Raw genomic sequence first — 25,049 nt, forward strand, 5'->3', positions numbered from 1 at the left:
GGAGAGGGCAGCAGCACTCCCGCGCATCGCCCCACCGAGGGGCCGCGGGGGCTGCAAAGGGGCCTCGGGCTGTCCCACACCGCCCCGACAGCAGCTGCACCCCGGGGGAGCGGTGGAAACACGCCCCAGGCCAAGCGCTCGGCATCCTCACCGGAGTTGTCCCTCCCGTGGGTCTGCGGGCCCCGGGAGGGACCGGCTGGGGGGGCAGAGCTGCCCCTTCATCTCGCGGGTCAAGGGGGATGCGCTTTCCCACGTCTTGAGAGGCTCTAATATTCTCCTACGAGAGAATGTGTCCTTCCTACGTATGGAAACTGGTCTCGGGGGGTGTGGAGAGGGAAAAAAATAAAGGGAAAAGGGAGAAAGAAAATTTTTTTTAAATAAAAAGGGGAGGGGGGAGAATAAAGAAAAAAAAAGCTCAGGAGTTTCAGGTGAGATCTCTGAGGTGGAACCAGTTGCTGCAGACCTATAAAGAAGATGTCTGGTCACTAAGTGCTTCTCCTTTTTATCAGTAATAAACATGACACTACAAAGCAAATAATAGAAAGTCACTAACTTTTTCAGCGGTGGTTCAGAACCAGGGCTTGAAGAAGGCGTGGTCCCCTTCTCTGATAATAGATAAATTTGGTTACTGAGCAGAAACAGGCATTTACACTGAGAACTCAGCTGCCAAGCTCATTCCATTAATTTTGTTATAGACATAGTGCCATTACCTTCCTGCTAAACCCCATCAAAGGGCTTGTACTCACAGGCAGGATTTGGCCTTGGCCAGCAAATCTCAGAAATACTCAAGAATGTCAGAAATCTTGTGTGGGTATACCCAACTATTCTTGAAAACACATCCCAGTGTTTCAGTACCTGCCCTGACTACAGGCAAGTCCATTATTTCACAGAAGGAAAAAATCTTACCTTTAAAGTGCAGAAACACAACACAGCAAATGAGTATTGATTTCCTATGCCATCTTGCTGGATCTGAGGAAATGGCAGCGTGAGCCAGAAAAAATGAACAGTTTGAAGCTGTGAGCCTGGTTTTCCCCTCTGATTGTCTGTCTCTCTGTTTCCTTCAGTGGTCTTTCTCCTGAGTTATGCCACTGTGAGCTGAAAAACAAACTCTTTTTTCAAGTTTTCTTGTTATCTTTGAAGGATGGCTTGGATAAAACCTTTACACCAGAGGCCTGAAAAAAGAGAAACAGACCCATGTCAAGGCAGTGCCAGAAAATTAAGCGATGACTAAGAGTGAAAGAAGACAGGGGTGACTGGAAGGCTGGGTGCTTGGGGAGTGCAAGGGCCTCCGTAAGGGAGACTGGGGCAGGCAGCAGCTCAGAGGGCAGGAAGAAATGGAAAAAAGGTCTCTGCCTGCTAAGCCAAAACTGCTGCACAGAAGGCAGACTACCCATCATCTGAAATAGGGGCTGGCAAGAACAGGGAGGTGTGAGGGTTGTCCACAGAGAGGTGTTTCTGGCATTGTGGAAATGGAAAGCTTTTTTAATCTTGACTAATTTCATTGCAAAAGTGACAAAGCTCAACATGAACACAAGATCAGTGTATTATATTTATTCCCCGCTCACAGAAAGCTTTCTTCCCCGTCTCCATCACAGTCCTGCATGTTCCTTTTAATTCATGGGGCCATTGTTGGCTCCTTCATGTGCTGGTTGTGGCGGATGTCAAAGCCTAACTGTGGGTCACCCAATTAAATGACTGTTTTCCAGATTCCACAGAGCATCAGAACGTGGTCCAGGAAACAGTAGCACATATGTAATTTATAAAGAGCACACACACATCTTCGTCATACCCTTGACAATGAACTTATGAGGAAATAAATATGTTAAATAAACTGTCAGTTTATTTATGCAATGTTGAGGCATTTTTGGTTAGTTGCAAGTCAGAACTGCCCTGGCAATACCATAGAATTGGTCTGAGCCAATACTTATTTTCAAAAGATTATGTGAGCTTCGTTTAAAAGTGATTGGCAAACACTTGTCTAGCTGCACTTTTTCTGGCCAGCCTGAGCCACTGTGCCTGCTAGCACTGTCCATTTGGAGCATTATTTTTCTATGTGGGTAGCAAAGAATATGAAAACCTTCTCACTTAGGGCAAGAAGATAGAGTCACATCTGCACTAAACCATGAAGAATGAGCAAAAGGACTCAAAAGTCAGGAAAACAAAAAGCAAATTGATTCACAATCATTTCGGCCCTTAATTCAGAAACTCGCAAAATTTATCAGTGTCTTTGCAAATCAGATGCCAAATCCTGCCTGGAGCTTTCAGGAGCAATAATGTTGCATCAGCTACTTGGAAGTCAGGGGAGATCAGATGCTTGAAAAGTGAAGACACACTCAGGAGCATCATTCTCTGGGTAAGTACAAGAAACTGCTATCGCCAACTATAACTTCATCAATGTCAGACTTAGAGAAAATGTGTATCAGTGCCTCTTACAGAATGCCTTTTTTAGGAATGATCTGCAAGTTGGTTTGTTCCCTGAATTGCCAAAAGAAACAAGGAAACACTAATAGCATCACAGTTTTCCAAAGAGCTGTGACTAGGTCTATTGTGCCAGGCTGTCCAACTCAACTGCAATGTGTTTGTCTTGGGCAATTGTATGGCAAATTGTGAAACAGACTCTTAGCTCACCTAAGCCAAATCACCTCATTCTCATTTTGGAGAATCACGAACCTCCTCACCTAAGGTTTAGGGTTAGATGACACCGAGTACACAGAACTCCTCCTTTTTGCTAGCTATTCACTTGGAGAGAGGCTGGACCTGCACTTAACATCTTCAAAGGATCAGTGGTTATTTTTCTGATTATTACTGTCCACAGAGACCTGCCCAGGACCCTTTTTCCATATCCACCTGCTCCTGAAGTCTATTGTTGTAGCCTCTGGTGGATATTCAAGCCACCTTCAGCTGGAACAAGCTGGATGGAGGAGCCCTGGACACCGTCCTGTCCCCGGGGTTGGGGTATCGGAAGGCACAGAGGTGACCTGTGGTGGTAAGCCAGAAAGCCAGCAGTAATTTTTCCATTTCCAAACAGGTACAGAGAGGACACCGAGACAGGCCATCCATCAACTAACCCTCTTCCCTATTTAGCACCAGCACAATTCTGAAGAGAGAAAACTACCTCACATCTTTGTATGCTTTTTTTCTGTAGGCATATAACAGCATAATAACTTCAGAAATCCTATGTAGTGCCATATGATCTTTGCTTAGACCTTAAACGTTTTCATATAATCCTCTCTATGAATCCAATGCATGGAGAAATTTCATTTCCATGCACCTGTCAGAGTTTTTATTGTGGAAAGGGAAAAAAAATAGGTACATTGTATTTTTAGAATAATGACTAGAAAAACAATAATTGCCAGTGGCAATCATGCCAGCCTGTAAAGGTACAGCTAGAAGTAAGTTGATGGGAATATTTTTGTCTGGATTTTTTTTCCCAGGATTCTGCACTTGAGCAACTGAACGATACCACATTTAAGGTCCTGTGTGGCATTGCCATTTCCTTACTCATACGCATCTAATTAAGTCTTAATTGTGCTGTTTGTTATGAAATGAAAGAAGAGCTTTCATTTTTCATGTCAGTAAAACAGGATGACACCAAAGAAATAGCTAATGTATAGAAAAATAAAGTATGAAAAAAAAATCTGAAGATAATATTCAAAACCCAGCAGAAAGATTAGAAGCAGCATAACAGCAAAATTACCACAAGTAACTTCTTGATCAACACAAATAATATGAAAGCTATATTCTTTTTATAGCTCACTGCAGTGTGGATGACTGTCCATGCTCAGAGATACCCAGAGAGCCAAGTTTTGCTCTTAGTTACCCTGGGGTCAGTGTGGTATCATCCCAGTCTCTTCTCCAGCAGGAAGCAATCCAAAACTGTTCTTCATTTTTGCACAGATTGTTTCCTGCTACTCGTATATCTCCATTGAATTTTATCAAGTTCCCAAAGCACAAGCCTAAAACATGGCATAAGGGAAAATGGCTGGGCTTTGACAGACATTGGATCCGCTTGTACACCTGTCAAGTTTCACTCCTTGTGTTGCAGCCCCTCTGGGATAGGCCAGTGGAGGACACCCTCCAGAAGCAGGAGTTCTTCCCTCCATACACATGTGACCAGGATTGAAGCAGTGATGCAGGAGCTGACATGAACATCTGAACGAATCAGCTAAGGGAGAAAGAGTATTTTGACAAGTGTCTCCAAATATATTTGTCCTGGTGAATTCTTTGCTTTACGTCTCTTCTTTGAATTGTACCTAAGTACCTCCTCTTACACATGGTAGTAGAAAGTTATCTATTGACTAATATAATTTTCCAGAAAAAAGTTTTTCTTTTCTTCTCTGAGTAAAGGATCACAGCAAGATGAGTGCTAACAGAAGATAGCATAAACATGGCCGGTTATTTCAGTGAATGTATCGAATGTAAGCATAGATTATCCTACAGAGTTGCAATCTTACCTGAAGTACTCCCCCTGTATGTTAATTCTGAGAAAAGGGGAAAACAAATAAAAGAGTATTCAGCACAGTTTTAGGTTACTGTAACAACAAGGTGCCTGCTGGCAGAGAGTTGGTAGAGACATCTGTGAAGGGGAAGTCCACCATGGCTGCATCCCACCGGCCCTCAGCCAGCTACAGCTACACTGTTGTGAGATGTGAGGAACTTAGGAAGAGCCAGGCATTGCTCCCAATGTCACCAGCATTGGTCCATTGTGGTTTCCACAAAGGGCCAAATTTTCTCATTTGTGAATTTTCAAGTTTGTTCAACAGAGTTCACCGAGGCTGTGTGCCTGTGAGAAAGGGAGCATGCTTTGGTCGGGAGGCTGTAAACATAAGATTGAGTACCAGGTGGATAGCAGGCGCCAACAGGCACTTTGAAAAGGCTGCAGGCAGCTGAAGACTCGATGAAATTTTGTAAACAGTGGCCTTCACACCTTGCAGTATTCATCACTATGTTTCAGTTCCAGTTTGCTGCTGTGACCTGAAAGTCACTTCCCCTCTTCCAAGGATTCACACAGAATTTATATTAAAAAAACAAACAACAAATACTGTTTCAGTTGTAAATATCACATGTAGTGAATGCAGCTTCGAGTGCTGAGATTATATTTATGAATGCTTTATTTGTAATAGCTTCTTTTCAAAATTATTTTTTCCATTTAGAGTGTTTTTATTTTAAAAAATGGTCGTTTTGCCCCCCTTCTCCCCCCCCCCCCAAAAAAAAAACCCCTAAACAACTAACCAACCACAACAGATAAAAAACCCACAACCCACTTCCAGTCTTAAAACTGGTCTAATACTGTGTACTCAATCTTTCTCTGTAAGGAGGAACTGTACAAACCTATCTTCAGGGACAGTGCAGGCAACCTGGCCATTCTGGCCACACCATGCCCCTGAAATCCCTGGCTGGCAGAATTTAGCTCTAGTCTGTATTCAAGGGGACATTTACACTGGGTTCTTCCAGGGGCAAAGGACCCCAAGCAAATTTTCAAGAACGGAAGTTTCAGTGACAGAGGAGAGGTCAGGCTGTGAGGATCTACAAAATAATAGAATTTGACTTTCTTACCTTTCTGCACTGTATTAATTGAAGTGTTTGAAAGAGAGGACTTAATTATTCAACAGGAACCTGTCAATTTTTCAGCAGCTTGGCCAAGCCTTTCCGAGCAGCACGGGTTTGTGAATGTCTGGGACTGTCTTACATGAATTGATATCTCACCGTCTTCCAGCTATTCAGAGCCTGCGTACCTTTGTCCACAAATGATTTAAAAAAAAAATAAGAAACGGGTTATCCCGGGAATTTCCCACGGGATTTTCAACATGTTCCCTCGCAGTGAAAGCGGGGGGACACACAGACCGAAGAGTCCCCAGCACCGGCTGGGGCCGGCCCCCGCTCTGTGAGAGCTCCGTCCAACAGCCGGGCACCCGCTGTAGGAACTCTCCCTGCCCGGTTCCTTGTGCGCGGGGCTGGGCCCCGCGTCGCGCGTGGAGCCCCCGCCCGTGGGAGCGCAGGCGCTCCCCCACACACCCCGCCCGCAGCCCTCCCGCGCACTTCGGGGCACCGTGGGGCAGGCGGGGGGGGTGAGGATAGATGAGTGTCCAGACGAGTGGACAGATGGATGGACAGACTCCAGGTGCGCCCTTCCACTTGCTCACGCCTCTGTCTCGGCGAGGACAGTGCTGGGGCAGCCCCCGGCGCTCACTCCCACGCAGACCTCTGGGGAGCAGCTGTGATTTTTTTTCCTTCGGGGCGCAGAAATACGGAGACCAAATTTGGGGCTTTTTTTCCAAGCCAGGTGTTCCCTTACTCACAACTCCTGAACTTGCCTTAGGGGAGGCTTACACGACTCTGCAGAGGAAAGGACAAGAGCCGGTGAAACCCAGCACCTACCCAGGGGCACACGGGACCCCCCCGCAGCCTCACGCACACGGGAGCCGGGCACACTGCCCCTGTCACAGGTGAGGTGGGCACCGAGGGGCGTGGGGCTGAGCGGCTGCAGCAACCTGTTGACACCAGCGACCGGACAGGCAACCTTCCCGGGGCCGGGGGCGGCTTCCCACTCCCCCTAAAACCTCCCACCCTTTTCTCCTGGGCAGAGTAGGGCTGCAGGCGGTGGGTGGGGAAAGCCCGCTCGGTGCTGCGTTGGGGATCCGGGATATGCCCAAGCTGTCCTGCGCCCCTTGGGTAGGGGGCTTGGGGGGGTGGGGGTCCGAGAGCCGGATACAAGCTAGGGTTTTTTGGCATGGGGAAGGGGTTGTTTTGGGGAACGGCCGTGGCTGCAGCCCCGGCGGTGGCGTTGGGAGCGATGCCACCCTCCCGCCCCGCTCCCCCGGGCCCCTCGGCCCTGCCGCCCCCAGCCCCCCGGCCCGCCCCACCGCCGCCGCCGGGGTCGCCTCCCCTGCCCGGGGCCGCTCTGGGACTCGGCTTTTTGTTATTTTCACGGAGAAGATATTAATTAAAAGAAATACATGATTAAAAAGTAATGAGTTGAATAAAAATTATCTCCGCTCATTTTCTGATTATGTTAATTGTTAAAAACCCTTCAATCACGCTGTTGCAGTCAATGGGTTTTAATGTGAAATTAGTGGGCTCTTGATAACTTACAGTCCAGAATAATCCTGGAGGTTTAGTCATCATTCCTAATAACGAGATGTTACTGAGAACGGAGATTTTACATGATTTTGCCACATTCAGCCCTTCCCCCATGGAAGGGTCTGCCTTTGTGGCACACAACTTCAATTTTCATGCCTACGACTACTTTGTTAGTCTTCCCCTGTGTACTGCTCCATTATACGCCAATTACATATTTTATATGTCTGTGTGTCGTCTGAATATTTAGAAAAAACACCATGTGTCCGATATAAGAAACGAAAAACAATTTTGTCCCTCATGGATTTCTAATTTTTTTTTTATCCGTCCAACCCATCTTGGATATTGTGACTCTTCCTTTGCTCTAATTAATTATCTCCCTAAGAGATAACAACAGGTTTATACTGAAAATATTAAAAGTAATTAAACTCTTCAGGGGAGAAAGTGTTTTCTGCAGGCGTTGCTATTCTACAGGCTTAAAGACTACGGGGGAAAATAAATATGGAGAGTTTCTCCCATGGGTGATGGCAAAGAGCCGGGCATTTGTAAACTTCAGCCCCGGGGTCGGGAAATGCCGTGAAATCCGCCTCTCAGAGAGGGACGAAATGACGGCCCCCAGACCACTCATTAGAGCCAACGTGTTTCTGCCCTAGAAATTGGTTTAAGAAAGGTTTCATTTTCATGCAGAAAACTAAATGTATCCTTTTCTGTTCGACAGCCCTGAAAATTTTCACCTAAAAACCTCTCCTCGCACCCACCTAACAATTTAGCTAAAATTTCGAGCACTGGCAGCAAACTGACTCCTCGCTGGAAGGAAAGAAGGAAGGAAGGAAGGAAAGGAGCGGGGCGGAACAGAGGAGCGGCTGCGGAGCAGCGATCCGTGCTGCCAGCCCGGGATGTGCCCGAATTCCTTCGCAGGGGCTGTACCCGCCGCGGGCGAGGAGCCGCCCGGGCCGCCGGGGAGCGGGCTCTGGGAGCCCTGGGGACCCACGGGCAGCCGCCGGGCCCGTTCAGTGCCACTCCTTGAGGTTCAAAAAGGGGAGGGGGAAGAAACAGGGGGGAAAGAAAAGAGGGGGAGGAAAAGGCGGCAGCAAAATTGGCGCTCTCTGTTTGTGCCTGTGCGTGTGTGCGCGCAGACCCACGTATTCCTTTCCCCTGAGACAAAGTGCTGGTGCCGTGCATCCCTCTGTCACTGCAAGGATATCTAATTATTGCTGACAGATAAGAAAAGACGTTTTCGGGCGGACCAAGGGGGCTGGCGAGGGGGGCGGCGGAGTGCGGGGCGCATTCCCCGCCGGCCCTGCACCGATCAGGCTGTGGAAAAGTCTCCGCCACGGCGACTTGGGCTGCCGCTGGTTTAATATTGATCCTCTATCACCGCGGGCGAGGAGCGGGTGTTTGCTGACCTTGCGGGGAGGAGGGGGTTAGGGCCGCGTCCTGCACGCTGTTTCTGGCTCCTTTGGCGTTGGGAGAGGCAGGCCAGGAGCGGGCCCTTCGTGTGCTCCCTCCACGGGAAGCCGCGGGTCAGGGCCACCTTCCCGTTTCCCACCCGTGCCTGCCCTCTCCCCGCCCCCGCCCCGAGGCAGCTCCCGAAGGCGTCGGGCCTCGGGGAGGAGGGGGAAGTTTATGTCCTAGTTTGTTGTGAAGGGGAGCGCTTGGGGGGTTGCGGTTTGGTTTGTTGTTGTTTTGGTTTGGGTTTATTTTTTATTTTTTTTTTACTCGCGCTTCTGGTAAAAAAAAGAGCCATTTGTTTACAAAGCCTCACTGCCCCCATCTGAGCCCACCCGGCGGGGCTCCATCAAGGAGCGGGGGGGGGAATCCCTCCGTGCAGGGCCCCCTCGCCGGTTCATTTCCCTATTTGCATCCGCAGTTAGCTGAAGATCATTTTAATAAATAACAATGAAAGAGAAGCGCATCTAGAGGGCTTGTCGGCAACATTCAAAAGCCAATAGAGTTTATAATTTTACTCTATCATTTCTTATTGATTAGAGTAATCAAGATAAAAAGCTAGCCGGGCTCCGAGAAGTTCAGCGGCATATCATTAAAGATAAGAGTCAGTTAATTCTGGCGCAGGGGTAATGGTGCCGGCGATGAAGAGTTCATTTGCATGAGATGCTGAGCCCCGTAACAAGAGGACAAAAATCACTAATTAGGACTGCAGAGTGTCTCGAGTTCTTCAAGCACCCTTTCGAGATGAGGGATGATGCAAAGCGACCGCGCTTTTATGTAAATTCGGGCTAGGACACCGCGACCGGGGTGCTGCTCCCCGGCAGGGATTGCCGAGCGGGGATGGGTCGAGTCCCCGGGGCCTCTCCGGGCTCCGGTGCGCGCGGCCGCCGCGGCACCGAGCCTACGGGACGCCGGCAGCCCCGAGCAGCCCGGGCAACTCGGAGAAAACACGGCCGCAGCGAGCGGCGAGTTTGCACTGAAATCTGCGGGGTGGGGGAACAGGACAAGAAGGAGAAAAAAGAGGAAAAAAAATTAAAACAAAAACAAACCCTTTGCTGAAAGGTTTATTCGTCGAGTGAAAAAAAAAATTGAGTGAAAAAAAAATCAGCCTCACACCAATGAAAAATGAAAAGTCTACGCTAAGGTACCCGTGAGCCTGCGGGTTGCTGAAAAGTAGGAGAGCTTCGCGGCAACCTGCGAGCAGAGTCCACATCTCTGCGGGGAATGGGGAGCGCCCGTCGCCCCCCACCTTCCAAGAGACAAGCTTGGGATCAGCCACTCCCTCCCGCGGCCCGCGGGCTCCCGGACACCTCCTTCCCCACGGAGCACGAGTGGGACCATCGCCCCCTCCTTTCACCAGAGCTACTCTCTTCCTCCGTGTCCCCCCTCTTGTCTCTCCCCCTCTCTGATCTCACAGACAGACCCAAACCCGAGCAAAGCCCCTCAGCTTCGGGCAGCCCTCCGGAGAGGAAGGACACCACAGCCGTGGGGCTTTGGGGAAGCTCCCCCCAAAAGCCGGGGGGGGCAGCAGCAGGCTGGTAACTATCGAGTTGTTTACTTGCCCGAAAGGTATCAGCCGCGGGAGGCTTGGCAGCTGGCTGTCAGCGCTAACTTTGCCCCTCGCTTGGCCGGGGAGTAAAGGATTCACGGCCTTCTTTGGGCTAATTGTAGGTGTCAGCGTGGAAAGCGGCAATGTTTGCCGCCTCTCAAAAGTCTCACTGTGTCTCTCGCCCCCCAGCAGCTCCCGGCCGGCCCCGCCGCTCACCGCCCTGCACGCAGGACCAGGTGTCCCGGCTACACGCACCCTTCACAGCCAGATCCCGCTCCCTCCCGTGTTCACACCTTTCTGTCTCCACACGTGTCCGTCCTCAGGCGCGCACACCTCCCGCGCACGCCCGCGATCCATGACCTCGCATCCATGGGCGGACATCCCTCTCCCGCTCCGTCCCGTGCACATTTGAGAGCCAGCGCTCGCACCCGCGCGTCGCCATCTCGAGTGCACGGATTCCTCGCGTTCCCAAAATCCCTTCTCGCACACGTGCACCTCTCGGCACCCTAGCACACTCATAGGCACATACCCTCCACCTTCCCTGCAAGCTCACCTGCTCACACGCCCTCAGACAGACAGACAGATAGACAGACACCCCGCTTCACAAACCTCCCCCCGCCCCCGACACCCCCCGTCCTCTCGCACACCCTCTGAGCCGGGGCCCGCGGCCGGTGCAGAGGAGGGCGGCCACCCTCCTCCCGCCTCGCCTCCCCGGTCCCCGGCTCTTTGGACTTTTGTCTGGCTATGTGGTTGAAGGCTCCTTCCCCCTTGTTCTTCCCATAGAGAATAAAGTCAGTCTGTATTTAATGGTTATGGCGGATGTGAGGAGGATTTGGCAAATGAAGAGGCCTTTTGCTCTAAAATATTGTTCCTTACGTCGTGTGAGTCTACCAACCCACCACGACCCCATATTCTTCTCTGGGTGTCTGACTCGAATGACAAACGAGCTGATTTTTTCAGTACATCGCTGGGAAATGTAGTGAGTGATAATAGAGATTTCTCTTTCATTTTTTACGCTTGACTTGGTTATTGTTGCTTTTCTTTTCCCGTGATTCCTTCTGAGGATTAGCTCTGACTTCCCCACTATTGGCGGTCAAAGTGGCCCAAACTCTGGATGACAATTGATGGGGATCAGGGGATTGCCCATTCTGTGCCTGTAAGAACTGATTTGTGCCAGAGAAACTCATCAAGTATAGGCGAAGAATAAAAAGCATTTGGGGGTAAATGTATTCATTGAGAAGGGTTCTTCCAAATTGCTTCTAAGTTTTCTTAATGAAAAGTAACGCTTGCAGCAATCAACGGCTTTTTGACGGATTACAAACCTGGGTAGGACTATGGGGCTGCATTTAAAAGTGCCCTAGCCTTAGCATGAGGGCAACTTGCTCACAAAAGTGTAGGAACGAGGGTCAGGCCGCGAAATACAAAGCTTGAGGTTTGATGCGTGTAGGAGTAATGAAAGGTGCATTAATTTATTAACATGGTACGCACAGGAAAAGTGAAAGAACAGCCCGGTGTAAGAAGAATCATTAACTCTCTACCCCAGGGACCCACCCAAGCCTCTCCATTTACATCAAAATAGTTATTGTATCTTTAGAGAGATAAAAAAAAATCCCTCAGCAGCAACAGTCCGTGTAAAAGGTGGAGGACAGGACAAAAGGAAAAAGGAAAGGAAAGGAAAGGAAAGGAAATTGAGAGAAGGTGAAGAAGAAGGAGAAGGAGGAGAAGGAGGTGGTATCAGCGGAGATACAGATCCGGCGAGAAGGTGCAAGGGTGCGACAGCCCGGCCCCGGCCCCGTCGCGGCCCCGCCGAGCCCCTTCGCCCCCGCTGCCGCCGGTCTCCCCGGGACGGGTCCCGCCGCGGGGCTTCGGGCAGCAGCGGAGGGGCCCCGGGGTCCGGCACCCTCGGTGCCCCTCCCCCTGAAGTGTGGCTTCGGGCGTTTAAACATCGATTTTGTTAATTAGTCTAATCATTAGGGGCCGGGGACAGCGCCCGGCGAGGGGAGCGGGAGGGAGGCGGCTTCTGCGCGGGGTGCGGACTTTGTCCCGGGCCGGATCAGCGCTCGCCCAGCCCGGCTGCACTTCGCTTTTCGTGGGGCTTTTTGCTTTTTTCCTGTCGTGTTTTTCTTAAGCAGTCGAAGGACACAATGAGAACGGCCCCGAAGTGAAAAGGGTAAGGCCGGGAAGGGGAGCAGGGAGGAATCTCCAGTCCTTTCCCGCATTCCCCTCAAACCCGAAAGGCCGGAATATTAACTTTTTTCCCCTTACATCTTGTCAATGCTATCATGGCTTTGATGGGAGGGTCTTCAAGGTGGCACATTTCTGAACTTAACCCCTTTTCAAACTAACTCTCTACCTCCCTTGTTAGTGCCCAGCTCTGAACTTCTGAAGAGTATTTTTGTGTGAGTCAGGGTTCATTCACTCGGGGGCTTTTGTAGGACTTTCTTCCTTTCAGCCCTCAGTGTGTTACACCAATTAAAGGACGACGTGCTGTAAATGTAATGGGCCGAGCAGTGATTGTTTTTGACAAGCAACAAAACACATAGATCCACCCCTTAGATTAGGCCGTTGAAGGGAGGTTCATGCCGGTCAGTTTACTGAATAGTTCATGAACTGTAATTCTGAGGGCTTGTGTGAAAGAAAATGTCTCTCTCCCTTTCTTTTCTTTTTTTTTTTTTTCTTTTCCCCTCTAAAAGAAGAAACACCAAGCATCTAGGGGGAAGGGGATGGCTTGGGAGGGTGAGGGGAGTTGGAGGAGAGCAGAGGTGGCTTTGTCTTGTCATTTAGCAAGAAAAAAAAAGAAGCTAACAGTCAAGCCACTTTATGTCACTAAACATGTCAGCCTCCTTTGCAGAGATGCACCTCTCCATACATCTTTATAGGCAGCCTCGAGCTAATAACCTGCTACCTGCTCCCATCCACTCAGTATTTTTATCTGGTTCAGAGCTCCCTCACAGCTGAATCAGAAGCCTGGGTAATTCCAACTTCATTTCACAGGAGGAAGAAAATGTGGATTAGAGTTGAACCTTTGAGAAGTATAAAACACAAGAAAAATTGTATCATGGGCCTGATCCTGTTCCTCTTCAACTCAGTGGATGGAGGGGTGGGAGAAAAGAGAAAATCCTCCATAACCTGAACAGGACCTGAGTCAACGTGGTTTGGAAAATGGAAAATTATCCTTTCTCAAATGGCCAAGGGCCAAGGGGATGCTTGACTTGTTTATTTAAATCAAAGCAACTTGGATATTCTCAGGGAAGGGGTAGACACAGCCATAGGCTGTGGAAAGAGTGAGAATAAAGAGGTGGATGCTTCTTCTTGAAAGTAAATTAATTTCTTCAGCCTTTCCTATGAAAGATTATCCTGGCCATGTCACATTCCCTTTAATTCCGGAGGCATCTGCAGTCTTGATGCTGTACAGGTACCACGTGCGGGTTTGTGAAGGGAACCACAATAGTTCAACTCTGTGGAGATGGGTTGGGAGAAAATACAGCACAGAAATGCCTTCAGAGCCCTTGGAGAGAGGGATATACCTCTGCATGTGACTCCAAAAGTCAGCCTGTGGGGCCATCCCTGAAAAGTAGTCTAACTTGGGAATTCCTGATGAAGAAACACAGCATGATCTGCTCTCCACTTATGCCTGAGCATCATTTCACCCCTGAACTGATAAATTTAATAAATAATCCATCTTGCATTCAGATATGTTGTTTCTCTAAGCATTTTTTTGTGACTCCAATGTTTTGCTAAATTCCTGTTAATTCCTGTGGGGCCCCAGCAAAGCCCCATGACACTTGTGGAAATGATGTGGGCAGCTCTCACTCTGAGATCCAGAATTATTGCCATGCAGTAACCAGATCGGAGCCATCTGAGCCTAGGTAGCAGTGCATAGCATTTTTTTCTAACCCTTCCTTCCTTCAGCTCAATACAATGGGACTTAATTCCTGCAACACTTTTTTTGGATGCAGCAAGTTGTTTACACTCGTAATAAGCTCACTGTATGCGCTGTAAAATTTGTACTTGTTACTGCAGGAGATTAATGAATATGTGAATCACAGCTGAGGGGTTTAACTCTCATTGACTTCATTATGCAGAAGGTACCAGGAAACAAAAAGACACGTGTGCTAACTCATAAACAGAAGTACATCTCTAATTCCAGTCTGCAGGCCCCACTAGAGCAGACTTTACATCTGCTCCCCCAAAAGAGCAGTGTGCTGCTCACACTGGTACACAGACCACAGTCATCTGAGGCCGCAAATGCCATAGGAGATGGCAATGCTGTGTGGACGATGGGCACATATCAAAGGGGACATGTCTGACTTGGTGGTGTGAGACCTGTTCCTGAGGGAGGTGAATCAGAACAGGATGGAGGTCAACAAGTGCCTTGGCAAAGGATGAGATCACCATCTGATCTGTGTGTTTGATTAATGACAGTGCAAAGTGCTGCAAAATACTATGGCATATGCAGAAGTATGTAAAAAAGGCCCCTCCTCTATTTCCACCCTTCTCAGCAGTGGCAGGAGAAAGCTCCACCTGATAAAATTAAGTGGAGGTATTTCTGCAGACAGAGGCTTCCTGGAGAATTTATTCTTCTTGTTTCTTTCTAACCAGGTCTTTCGAAAGACTTAGCTCAGGAAAGCTAAGGAAATTTTCTTTTTCAGGTTGGGAGAGAATATTCTGTGTAGCCAAGCAAAACAAGTTATAAATCTGTAAACATTTCTGTCATGCAAATGGCCCGTTCTGGTTGCAGTAGGGCAACTCCAATTTGGGAGAGAAAGCATAACCTGCACAGGGCTTGCCAGTTGTACGTAATGTAGCGGTCCTAAGCCCGTGCCAAACAACCTTTCTGCTATGCCAAACCATCCCAGATTTTGTGTAAATTTATTACACCAAGCACACAGCAGCTGTTTAATTGCAGAGAATTTAGGACAGGAAGTGAAGAATAAATCTGCATCCAATTGAATCTGCAGCATGTAATTATCTGGAGCACAAATGGGTAAATAACTAAAACTAATGTGTCTAGGAAAATAAAAGCACACATATAGACACATATTTGTGTGGGGAATGGAAGTGTGTTTCATTCAAGTAAAATGACTCACTAGCAGCATTCCCTTGATCCGGCTCCAAGTGTTTGCAGTGTGCCTCTGATTCTCTCCTGAAGAGTGCTGCACGACTTCAAAGCATGGTAACTTTTTTCCAGGTGTTACAGAGTACTTTACAGCAGCAGATCTCGTGACCTGATGGCTCAGAATAGTAGGCAGGAGGAAAACAGCCTGTAAATTCATCACAGAAATTAGCAGAGATTTGCGCTGTATGAGGCTGGCTATACTCTCTTCCAAGGGATGAAGATGAATGAGAAAAAGCACCTACTTTCACCAGTGAAGATATGACTGTGTTTGTGGCTTCCACAGAATCAGAGAAAATGAGGACTGGAAGGGATTAATTTCTATTTATCTCCTCCCAGACAGAAGTACAATATTTTTCACTCTTTCTGCAGTTCTGTACTTTTCTCAAGGAGAACAAAGAAGAAGGAGTGTGGGTGTGTTTTTTCCAAACAGGTTTTAATTTTTTCTGATTGCTGTGAAAATTCATGTTTGAAAATGAATCAGTAGAAAAGTATACATTCAATGAAGGTAGACAGGCTGCAGTAAGCTGCCCCCCCACCCTCAATATAGGGGGAAAGTTTTCTGTCTTGAAGAGAGATGATTGACAAGTAATGTAATCTCCTGGGGAGATGGTTTTCAGATCTCCTCCCCGAATAGATGTCGAAAGCATCGTCCTGCTTATCCAAGTTAATACGGTGTGAGTACAGCACTGGATAGCTGCATGTAGCAGGATGGCAGCAGTCTGAAAAATCTGTAACCCATGTTTAAATGTGGTATCCAGGAAGAGTGCCTACTAATCTGCTCCCTGCATTTTCCCTCTTCTCCTCCATGCAATTTTCCATGGCTTCCATAACCATTTGGACACTCATGTTAATGCTGTATACCCATTCCGGAAGCTATGAGCCACTTTTGCAATCTTCTTAGCTCTCAGGGTTTCTCAAACAACTCACTGAAGGGTAAAAAAAAAATCTACTGAACTAATCATACACATTCTTTGGGTGGAATAGTTTATTAAAGATTTTTTTTTTAATGGAGATATTTTTTGGAGATGAAGCAAATGGAGAGGATCAAGGCAATTTTTCATTACTGGGTGGCTGAATGATGGTTAGTGAGACTAGAGGAGATTGACTGTTTTGTAGAGAGATTAGCAGAATTCACATTGCCACTGAATGAAAGGTGGAGGAGGCAGAAACCCTAAACAAGCGAATTCAATTACTTACGAAAGGAATAGGGTAAATGAGGATTCTCTCTTTGGGTTTGCTCCAGGAAATATTTCTGAAAAGTTTGTTGAAGAATACCAGTCATCCAAACCCTAATTTTGCTATTATGTAAAAACTCGTTGCTCCGTGGCAGCTTGTGATTTGGAAACGCTTCCCTTGTTTTGTGTATGCTGTTGGCGCGTCACCTCTTCATTTAATTTTGTTCTCAAATTACAGCACCCAGTGCAACTTGTTTGCACATGTGGCAAGGATTTCAAAAGGAATATAAACCTGATCTCAAGCCCACCGGAGTTAAAGAACACATCCTCCTCAGCTTCCCTGGATAATAGCCCCGGCACAGGGAGCAGTGAGCCACATTCATGGGCTGTGGGTGTAATCGCTGCTTCTGGGAGGTTTGCTGTGCCCTGAGCTCTGGCGTGCCCTGGCACAGCCTGAGACAGCCTAGAGTTCATGACCTGGGAAGTTTAGAATTTCAGTTTATCTCCTGTGTGGCAATATTGTAAGCAATATGGCATGGTAGGAAGTGGTATTTTTTCCATGGGCTATTAAAGCAAGTTCTGTTAAGAAGCAACATGCTCTCAGTGCAAGCTTCTATCTCTTTTGAGCCTCCATGGAGCAGGACAGCCCTCCCAGGTATGCAACACTCTCCCCTCTCCCCAATACATTTGAGTGTGCTAAACACAAAGAGATCCCAACTCTCCTGGGACGTCCAGGAACTCCAGATCAAGGACTAAGAGCTGAGGCAGTAACTCCTGCAGGGCTAGGTATGGAGAAGGTTTCCCAATGGCACTACGTCACTCATCCTGATGTATCAGAAGACATTGCTGAACAGACTCAGAGTGGTGAGACATTGACCTGCAGATGTTCCTTCCAAGCAAAGATTTCTCCTTTCCACACCTGCTGGGCCCCTGCCATCCCCAAAACTGTGTCTTACTCCTGATAAACCTCACTGCCTTCCTACCTCCTACCCTGCCTCAATCTGTTCCCTCCCCTGTGGGTGCCTCTGCCCCTCCCAAATTCCCCCAGCTCAAGGGACACAGTTCCATATCTTTGGGCCTATCAAAACCCCCTCCACAGTTTTGGATGCCATAGAAAAGCCCCACAGTCTCAGCAGTCAGAGTTATTGGGCGAGGTGCTGTACAGGATGCAGGGGACAAACTGCTCTCTGCCTTTCGTTGTCTGCTAAGTCATGTCCTCAGTTTATCCTGTCCACTCCCAGTCTTCCCTCTCACCCATTCCACTGCAGCAGGGGGGATTACATTTTGTTCACTCTACTCCTAAGTGTGTTTTGGCTATGGGTCTGCAGGTTTAGACAGGGACTTTGATTAGAACAAGGTAACTTTTGAGGATCCATCTCAGCTTTTTTTTTTCACTCTTTGGAAAAGCAAACAAAATTTTCTTCTTCCCAAGATTGATATTAAGGTCTTACACACACTGCACAGCTGGCAGGAGTCAGGAAGGCAGATTCCTTTCTGCAGCAGAGTGTAAGAGAACTACCCCAACCAAACATGCTGGGTTGACCGCAGGTGCCCGAGAAGTTGGCAAAGGGTGGCTGTGTAAGGAGTTATCTTTCCTACTATTTCCAAGGTCCACTCTTGAAGGACACCCTCTTCTCCCAATGCCCACAGCAAAAAGCAACACCCAGAAAACCAAGTTCCTCAGAAAAACTACTCCTTTAGTGGAGCAGAAGAACAGAGGAGTTGAATCTGCAGCTGTGGGGAGTGGGTGCTGTTCCATGAAAGTAAATGAAGCTGTGCTGCTCTCTTCCAGCTGATGACGTGACCTACAGTCCCCAGCTGTATAATACATGCCATGTACAACATGTAACAGACTGTCTTCCTCATTGGGGATGTTCCTGTTTGCAGGAGAAGTTCAGGAGACTGAAAGAAAGTCTTGGGTTCCCTTTCTGCATCCCTTCTCTAATAAATTGTTACCCAGCTTCTTCCTTACTCTGTATATCTGTTCCATCCCAACAGCCTAATTACTGCAAAGAGTTAATTTCTTGCCCAATTTCTTATGCCTTTTACTGGTGTTTTACTGATCACAAATCCTTTAATAGGTTGTCTGAGATTTTTTGCATTCTCCAAATATCTGGCAGTTTCAAAATTCATGTAAAACCCAGGACTGAGCTGTGAGGTATTTAGGATCATCAGCTTGTACCAGAACCATTTCTGGATAAGTTTTCCCACCTTTGACATACTTTTCTCTTTAATGAGACAATGACAGTTCTCCTGTACTCAGGGATGACAGCATTTGCCAATAGATATTCTAGTTCCTCAACATGTTACATCCAAAGCAGAGCCTTTGGGAAGTATCTACATTTCTCCAGCATATCTGATCCTGAAGTAGTTTTCAGGACACACACTGGAAAACTTTGAACCATGTTATGGAAGCAGAGGAAGTTCTAGTGTGCCTCTCTTGAGCAATCTGACTCAAGGAAACATTTGAAACTGACTTCCAGCAGGCAGCTGGGGCAAGTTGTATGTAGCAACTTCCTTATTCCAGGGAGTGGGTGCGACTATATATTCCACTACTTCTCCCACTTGTAGGCAACCTGCCCCTCTGAACTCCTCTTTATTAAGGCTCTGGATTACTTAGACCATTGTTGATATTAGATCTTTATAAATTAAATAATGAATCTTCACATTGACGTAACCTGTATATTTTTGTTTCAGAGCAGCCTGCCATCTGCAGGGCCCTTCACCTGGGCCCAGAGGGGCTACAAATCCCCTATGGGGTTTTAAAATTGGATCTGCCAAGAAAAAGGAAACCCTAATTCTGATGTGGTTAAATCTCTCATGCCACTACAGTTGGTGCTTTCTTACCCAGTTTATATAGTGAGTCTGCAATATTGGCAAACCCACAAATAAGGTCTTCGTAGTAAATTCAGAGCCCCACAAAACTCTGCACATCTGTGACTGCCTGGGAAATTGCCCAGTCCTGTGCACAACCATATTTTTCTTTTTGCTGGAGAAAACTCTCTCTTGCCAGGTTGTGTGTCCATGAGAAGGAGCCCCTTTTCAGAGCAACTCTCATTTCAGGAAGCTCAAGTTCAGTGGTAGCCTTGATCTGATCCCAGGCTAGTTGTAAATGCAGCCTTTCTTACCAGCAGTCTCTGAGTGTGCCCTGAGCCATCTCAGCAGAGCAGACAGGCTGAGAGGGACCTATTTTGCAGTGACTGCTTCCAAGATCACTCAGTGTCAGCCAGAAGCCGGCACTTTCAAGTGCTGCTTACTGACGCAGTAGAAATGCTGTCTCCTGCCCTTCACCCCTGCTCTTTGCTTCCACTGCCACTTGCCAACTCTTCTTAAAACTAAGTATGGAAAGCAGACTGCAATACCCAAGGTGTTACTGTCTCACGACAGTGGCTGCACCTACAATGATGTTATTTCTTTCAGCATGTTCTACTTTGTCCTGAGGCAGGCAGTGCTGCCCCCCTTCACCAGACCTGTGGATGACATCCAAGTTACCGCTGAAGGCACCTTTAGGTCTTCAGTGGTCTGTACAATGCCTTCTCCCTAGACAGTGTGGGGCAGTTTAATGGGTCATTGCCTCTAAAGATGAGCCTTGAATCTTCATTATGAAGTAGAACAAGTGACTTCAGGACTCAGAGGAACTATCCTTGATCCCTTACCAGAGGCAGAGCTTCACAGTTTTTTTCATTAACTAGAGCCACTAAAAAGACATCTGACCCAGCACTCACACTCTCTCTGTTTGCTGCCCATAACTCACAACTGCACAATCACCATATGTTCTGGCTCTGTTGGTGTTAGCGAGAATTTTGGCTCAAAGAGGACTGCAACAATTACTGGCCTCCAAATCTACACTGCCTGCAGCCTGGGGGAGTTTCCTTCACATAACATTTAGTCAGCTTCTCTCTGGCCCAAAGAGCCCCCCACACAAGTGGTGCTGCCTGAGCGGTGTTCTCTCACAGGAGATGAGCTCGTGTGTGCTTCAGGAGCTCTGTCACAGAGCCAGCCCACAGCAAGTGAGGGTCATCGCAGCATTAGCTTCAAACCTGCACTTCTGCTCCAAAGCAACCTGCTTATGCAGGCACCACCCGTGATGCACAGCAGCATTCACTGCCAAGATATCCCATATCTCAAGGTGCATCTTGGATCCTCCTCACCTTTCTTCTGCTAGCTCTCCTTCTACTTCCTCCTACTTTCAGGTCAATAAGCTGCACCTTTTCCTCTTCAAAGCTGGGCAAGGGCTTTCACTGGGTACCACCACTTACTACATTTTGGCCACACTCCAGGCTATAGTTATTGTGGCATTTCTCTACCTGCTCCCCTTAAATGAACAGTTAAGAGGGTTTAGCAAATATGTTCCCCTTCACACAAACCAACTTTATCCTTCCTTCTAATCACTCAGAAGTGCTATCAGGAGGATTCCCATCCCGTGTGCAGACTCTTGCCCATACTCACTGTGTCTGCAGCACTGAGCTCCTCTCTCTCTGCCCTGCAGCAATGTTCCCTTTCAGCACACAGCTGCAGCTGAGCCCCGTGACAAATTCCAGCACCTCTCAGAACGGCTCTGGCCTCCTTTCTCTGGTCTTTGCAGGCCAGGCCAAGTCCAGCTGAGTCCCTCTAAACTGGTCCATTGCCAAAGCATCTTGGCAGCCTTTGCTGGAGGTGTGCCAGGAGGGAAGGTTCCTCAGGTTCTTCTTAGCTTGGGTAGATTCTCCCCTTCTTTCCCCTGAGATCCCAGTGAGCCCCAGTCTACTGGGATGGTTTCTGGCTTTGGAACGTGTGCCCCAGTTTGGAAACTAAGATTTTTTTTTTTGCTGCAGGTAATGTTTCAGACCTATTTGGTTCCTGGGAAACGCTGTTGCTGTCCATCTTCTCTGACACAAGGGTTCTGGGCATGCCTTCTCAGATCATTCACTGACCCGATTTCTTACATATTGGTACAGTTTGTTTGACTTCTTTCTTTCCTGTTTCTGCAGTTGTGACAGTGTTATAAAGCTAGGCAGTAGAATCCTCTGACAGCCTTAATTCTACATCAGGTTTCTGACTTTTGCAACTTTCTGATTTCCTTGTGCTGTTGGTATTTTTAGCTTTTTTAATCCTCACTGCTGTCCTGCTCAGTTAGTAACCTCCAAGCTTGCCAAAGATTCCTTGGCCTCCCCTGTCCCCGGAAAAGCTGCTGGTCCTCAGCCATCTGGTTACTGGTTCCTTATTCATTTAATTTGAACTTGTTCCAGCTTCTGCTGCCCCTAAAAAATTTTACCTCCAGTCTCAGGCCATCTCCTAAGCCTTTCAGCAAAGCCTTCAGATGTTGCTTTAATCCCTTCTGCAAGGTCTCATGCTCTTTTCTTGGGTCTTTAGACCTTATTTTAGTCACTTGTGATAGCCTCCATTTCTGCAGGTTTTGTTCATAGAATTCCACAGGAAGTCCCAGTGCATGGCAGAGCACAGCATTCCTGTTTTCCTTTCTCTACTGGAAACAGCTCATTTGATATAAACTGGAATTGCATTTGCCTACTTGGCAACCCTATAACTTTGGAGTCTCATGGTCAGAGTGTGGTGAGTAAGGGAAGGAGGTACTTTTTTCCCCCCTTTTGCATTTCTATGTAATGAATTTCTGGCTTCAAGCAGACATGCTTCCGATTCACTTTTAAGAACATTTTGCACAATTACAAACCATTTCCATCATGTTTATAAATGCCATCATATCTTCCTGAATAGTCCAGTCCTTCTCTTTATTGCTGATGCTGCTATATTTTGCATCCAGCTATTTATTAAAAATAGAAATGTTCTTGAGGTATTCCAGGGGTGAAATTCCCTTCCAGCATATCCCCAGTATAGCCAACTGTCTTCTCTTCTCTTCTCTAGCCAAATCCTTTTCCACCTCGTAGCTCTGCAGTGGTCCTTCATTCCTCCCGCAAGGTGTTTTATGCTGGAGTCCCTTCACAAGAAAATGCTTCTGCTTTAGATGAAGCTCTCCATTTCAAGTGAGCCTAACTCAAATGAAGCTGTTCTCCAGATCCTTTTTATACTCCAAGGAGGGGAGTAGGCATGTTCAGGGCACAGTTCACCTTATCTTGACATGGGAATCTGAAACAGGTCAAAATAGTGCGATTTACAAGTGGTCCCCTGCCCACTGTGAATAGAAAAAGACACTTGGGACATGAAAATAGGAGCAGATGACTAAAGTTAAGTGGAATTATCTACTTTCTAGATACTCAGACTTCCCCTGAAATACTCTCCATGATGCTTTTAAAGATGGCAGGGGGAGAAACCACACAGGCAGCCAAAACCAGCCTCCTGGACATCCAGAGAACTTCCCCCAGTTTTGGCTGCCTTCTGTTGACTTGTCTCCTGCAACTAATTCCTTCCAGTGCCATTTTAAGAAATTTGAGTTAAAAAACTCAAAGCCACTTTTACCCTTCTCAGTCACTTATAAGTGTTGCTGCATATAGTTAAAAAGTAATATTAGTGTACACCTTTTACTAGCCTTCTCAAAGCTGTACTAACTGTGAAATCACTGTAAAACTGTGTTTTCATTGACTTTTGTTTGCTTTGCTCCCAGTCACAGATGCCAAGGGGAAGAAAAATCACATGAAAAATGTGGTAAAATTCCATAGCAAGGATACAAATTTGGTCTGCAACTCCAGGAGCATCAGCTGAGAAAAAACACCTGTAAGTCATCATTTTCTCTTGTTTGGTATGTTTCTTATAGCTATAGCTACAAGAAGCTTCTCCCACTCTTGAGATTTGATCCTGCCCATACACCTTCATTAGTAATGCACTGATTACCAGGGGTTTTGTACAAATGCTGTTCAGTAGTGCCAGAAAATTCATTGCAGGAGTGCTGAAGTTAACACTGACACCAGCTCTCCATATGGAAGATGTAGTGGTACAAAAATATGTCTAACCAACCCTGTGTTGCCCTACCCAGAATGATTTCCAAAGCCTCCCAGGGATGCCACCTTAAATTTAGGAACCCGCCTCTAGTCGGAGTCCAAAACACTCAAAGCCACAGGACTGCTACTAGAAGACAAAAGGAAGTAGGAAAACATATAAAAATCCAATGTAACTCTTGAACAGCCTCTGCTGCTCCCTAGTAAAAGAATAATAGTGTGTGGTCCTCTTATAGCACTTTATCTGGGGATCTCAGTGGTTACACAATGGGTGAGTTAGTTTGTCTCTTAGTCTAAACCAGAAAAATGTCCAAAACAGAGCTGTGGGAGCACAGTGCTTCTCCAGTTCAAATCACAAGTCTCTGGAAGCTCTTCAACACGTGGAGAAAGCCTTGCTCGTGGAATATACCTTGTTCCATTACATGGTTTAACTCCAGCTGGCAACTAGTACCATGCAGCCACTTGCTCACACACACGCATCCCCCAGCGGGGTGGGGAGGAGAATAGGAAAAAAAGGTGAAACCTATGAAGTGAGATAAGAACAGCTTAATATTGGAAATAAAATAATAATAATAATAATAATAATAATAGTAATAATTAAAACAATAGTGATAATGAAAAGGAGGACAACAAAAAGAGAGAGATAAAGCCCAAGAGAGGCACATTATACCCAACACAGTTGCTCACCATGCACTGACCAATGCCCAGCCTGTCCCTGAAGCACAATCGGTCCCTCCCAGACAACTCCCCCAGCTTATATACTGAGCATGATATTCTGTGGTATGGGATATCCCTTTGGCTGGTTTGGGTCAGCTGTCCTGGCTACACTCCCTCCTGGCTTCTTCTGTGCCTCCTTGTTGGCAGAGCATGAGAAACTGGAAAGTCCTTGACTTTGGGTAATCACTACTTAGCAACAACTAAAACATCAGTGTGGTACCAACATTGCTCTCATGCTGAATCCAAACCACAGCACTGTACAAGATACCAGGAAGGAAACTGTCTCAGCTCAAACCAGGACAGTCTCTTCAGGCCCAGGAAGGATGCAGAAAAGCTGAGGGTCACACGGAGCATACCAGAAGCAGCTCAGCATTTCTTTGCTACTATTTCTGTGCTGATACTTATGACATCTTCTGCATACTCAAAATACAAAGTAAACTTGAATTATTTTATAAGAGAGCTTGATTTAATAGATCTATATATATAACATATGCATACAAATAATACATTTATTATATAGACATATAAATAATACATTGTACAGAAATTAAGGAGGATGTCTGCCCTGTAAATATAAAAACTTGCTTTTTTCTTGGCATTTCACATGCAAATTCTTTTTGGTAGAGAAATTCATGCTAGCATGAAGAAGATTTTTACCAGAATTTGAGGTGCAGGAGTAAGTGCCAGATATTTTTAATGGCTTGTTGGTCTTTAACAGCCTGGAATTGTTCATAATTTATCCTGAACACCAGTCAGTTAAAGTATTGCTCATCCAATTGTTTTATTTTTAAAATCTTCCTAAGACATTTTGTGCCACATGCTGCATAGGATATAGTCCTCTAGATATCCCAACAGCTCTTGATTCCTCATGTTTAAAACCCTCAAACCAATGGCTCCAGGCAATAGTTTCCAGCACATTAGAGCTGGAACAGCACTGTTTAAATGTAAACATCCTAGACTGCAGTAGCCCTTGTCTTTGCCTTCCTCCCCTGGAAGGTGATGGCTTCCCATGTTCAAACAAAACACTTCTTCAATGCTAGGTCACTTTCTTGGTCTCAACAGTGAACAGGCTGGAC

General features: G+C 46.9%; 1 long non-coding RNA gene across 1 annotated transcript; it reads right to left on the reverse strand.

Annotated features, from left to right (window-relative positions):
- Positions 1-377: 377 nt before the first annotated feature.
- Positions 378-23,773, reverse strand: LOC125324015. The gene is made up of 5 exons (XR_007202754.1): positions 23,666-23,773; positions 20,819-22,450; positions 5,557-5,735; positions 907-4,165; positions 378-605 (listed from the first exon to the last, which is right to left on the reverse strand). It is a non-coding gene; the product is annotated as an uncharacterized LOC125324015 (long non-coding RNA).
- Between the last annotated feature and the right edge of the window lie 1,276 nt (positions 23,774-25,049).

Source organism: Corvus hawaiiensis, chromosome 3 (genome assembly GCF_020740725.1).
Source record: "Corvus hawaiiensis isolate bCorHaw1 chromosome 3, bCorHaw1.pri.cur, whole genome shotgun sequence".
NCBI classification, from domain to species: domain Eukaryota; kingdom Metazoa; phylum Chordata; class Aves; order Passeriformes; family Corvidae; genus Corvus; species Corvus hawaiiensis.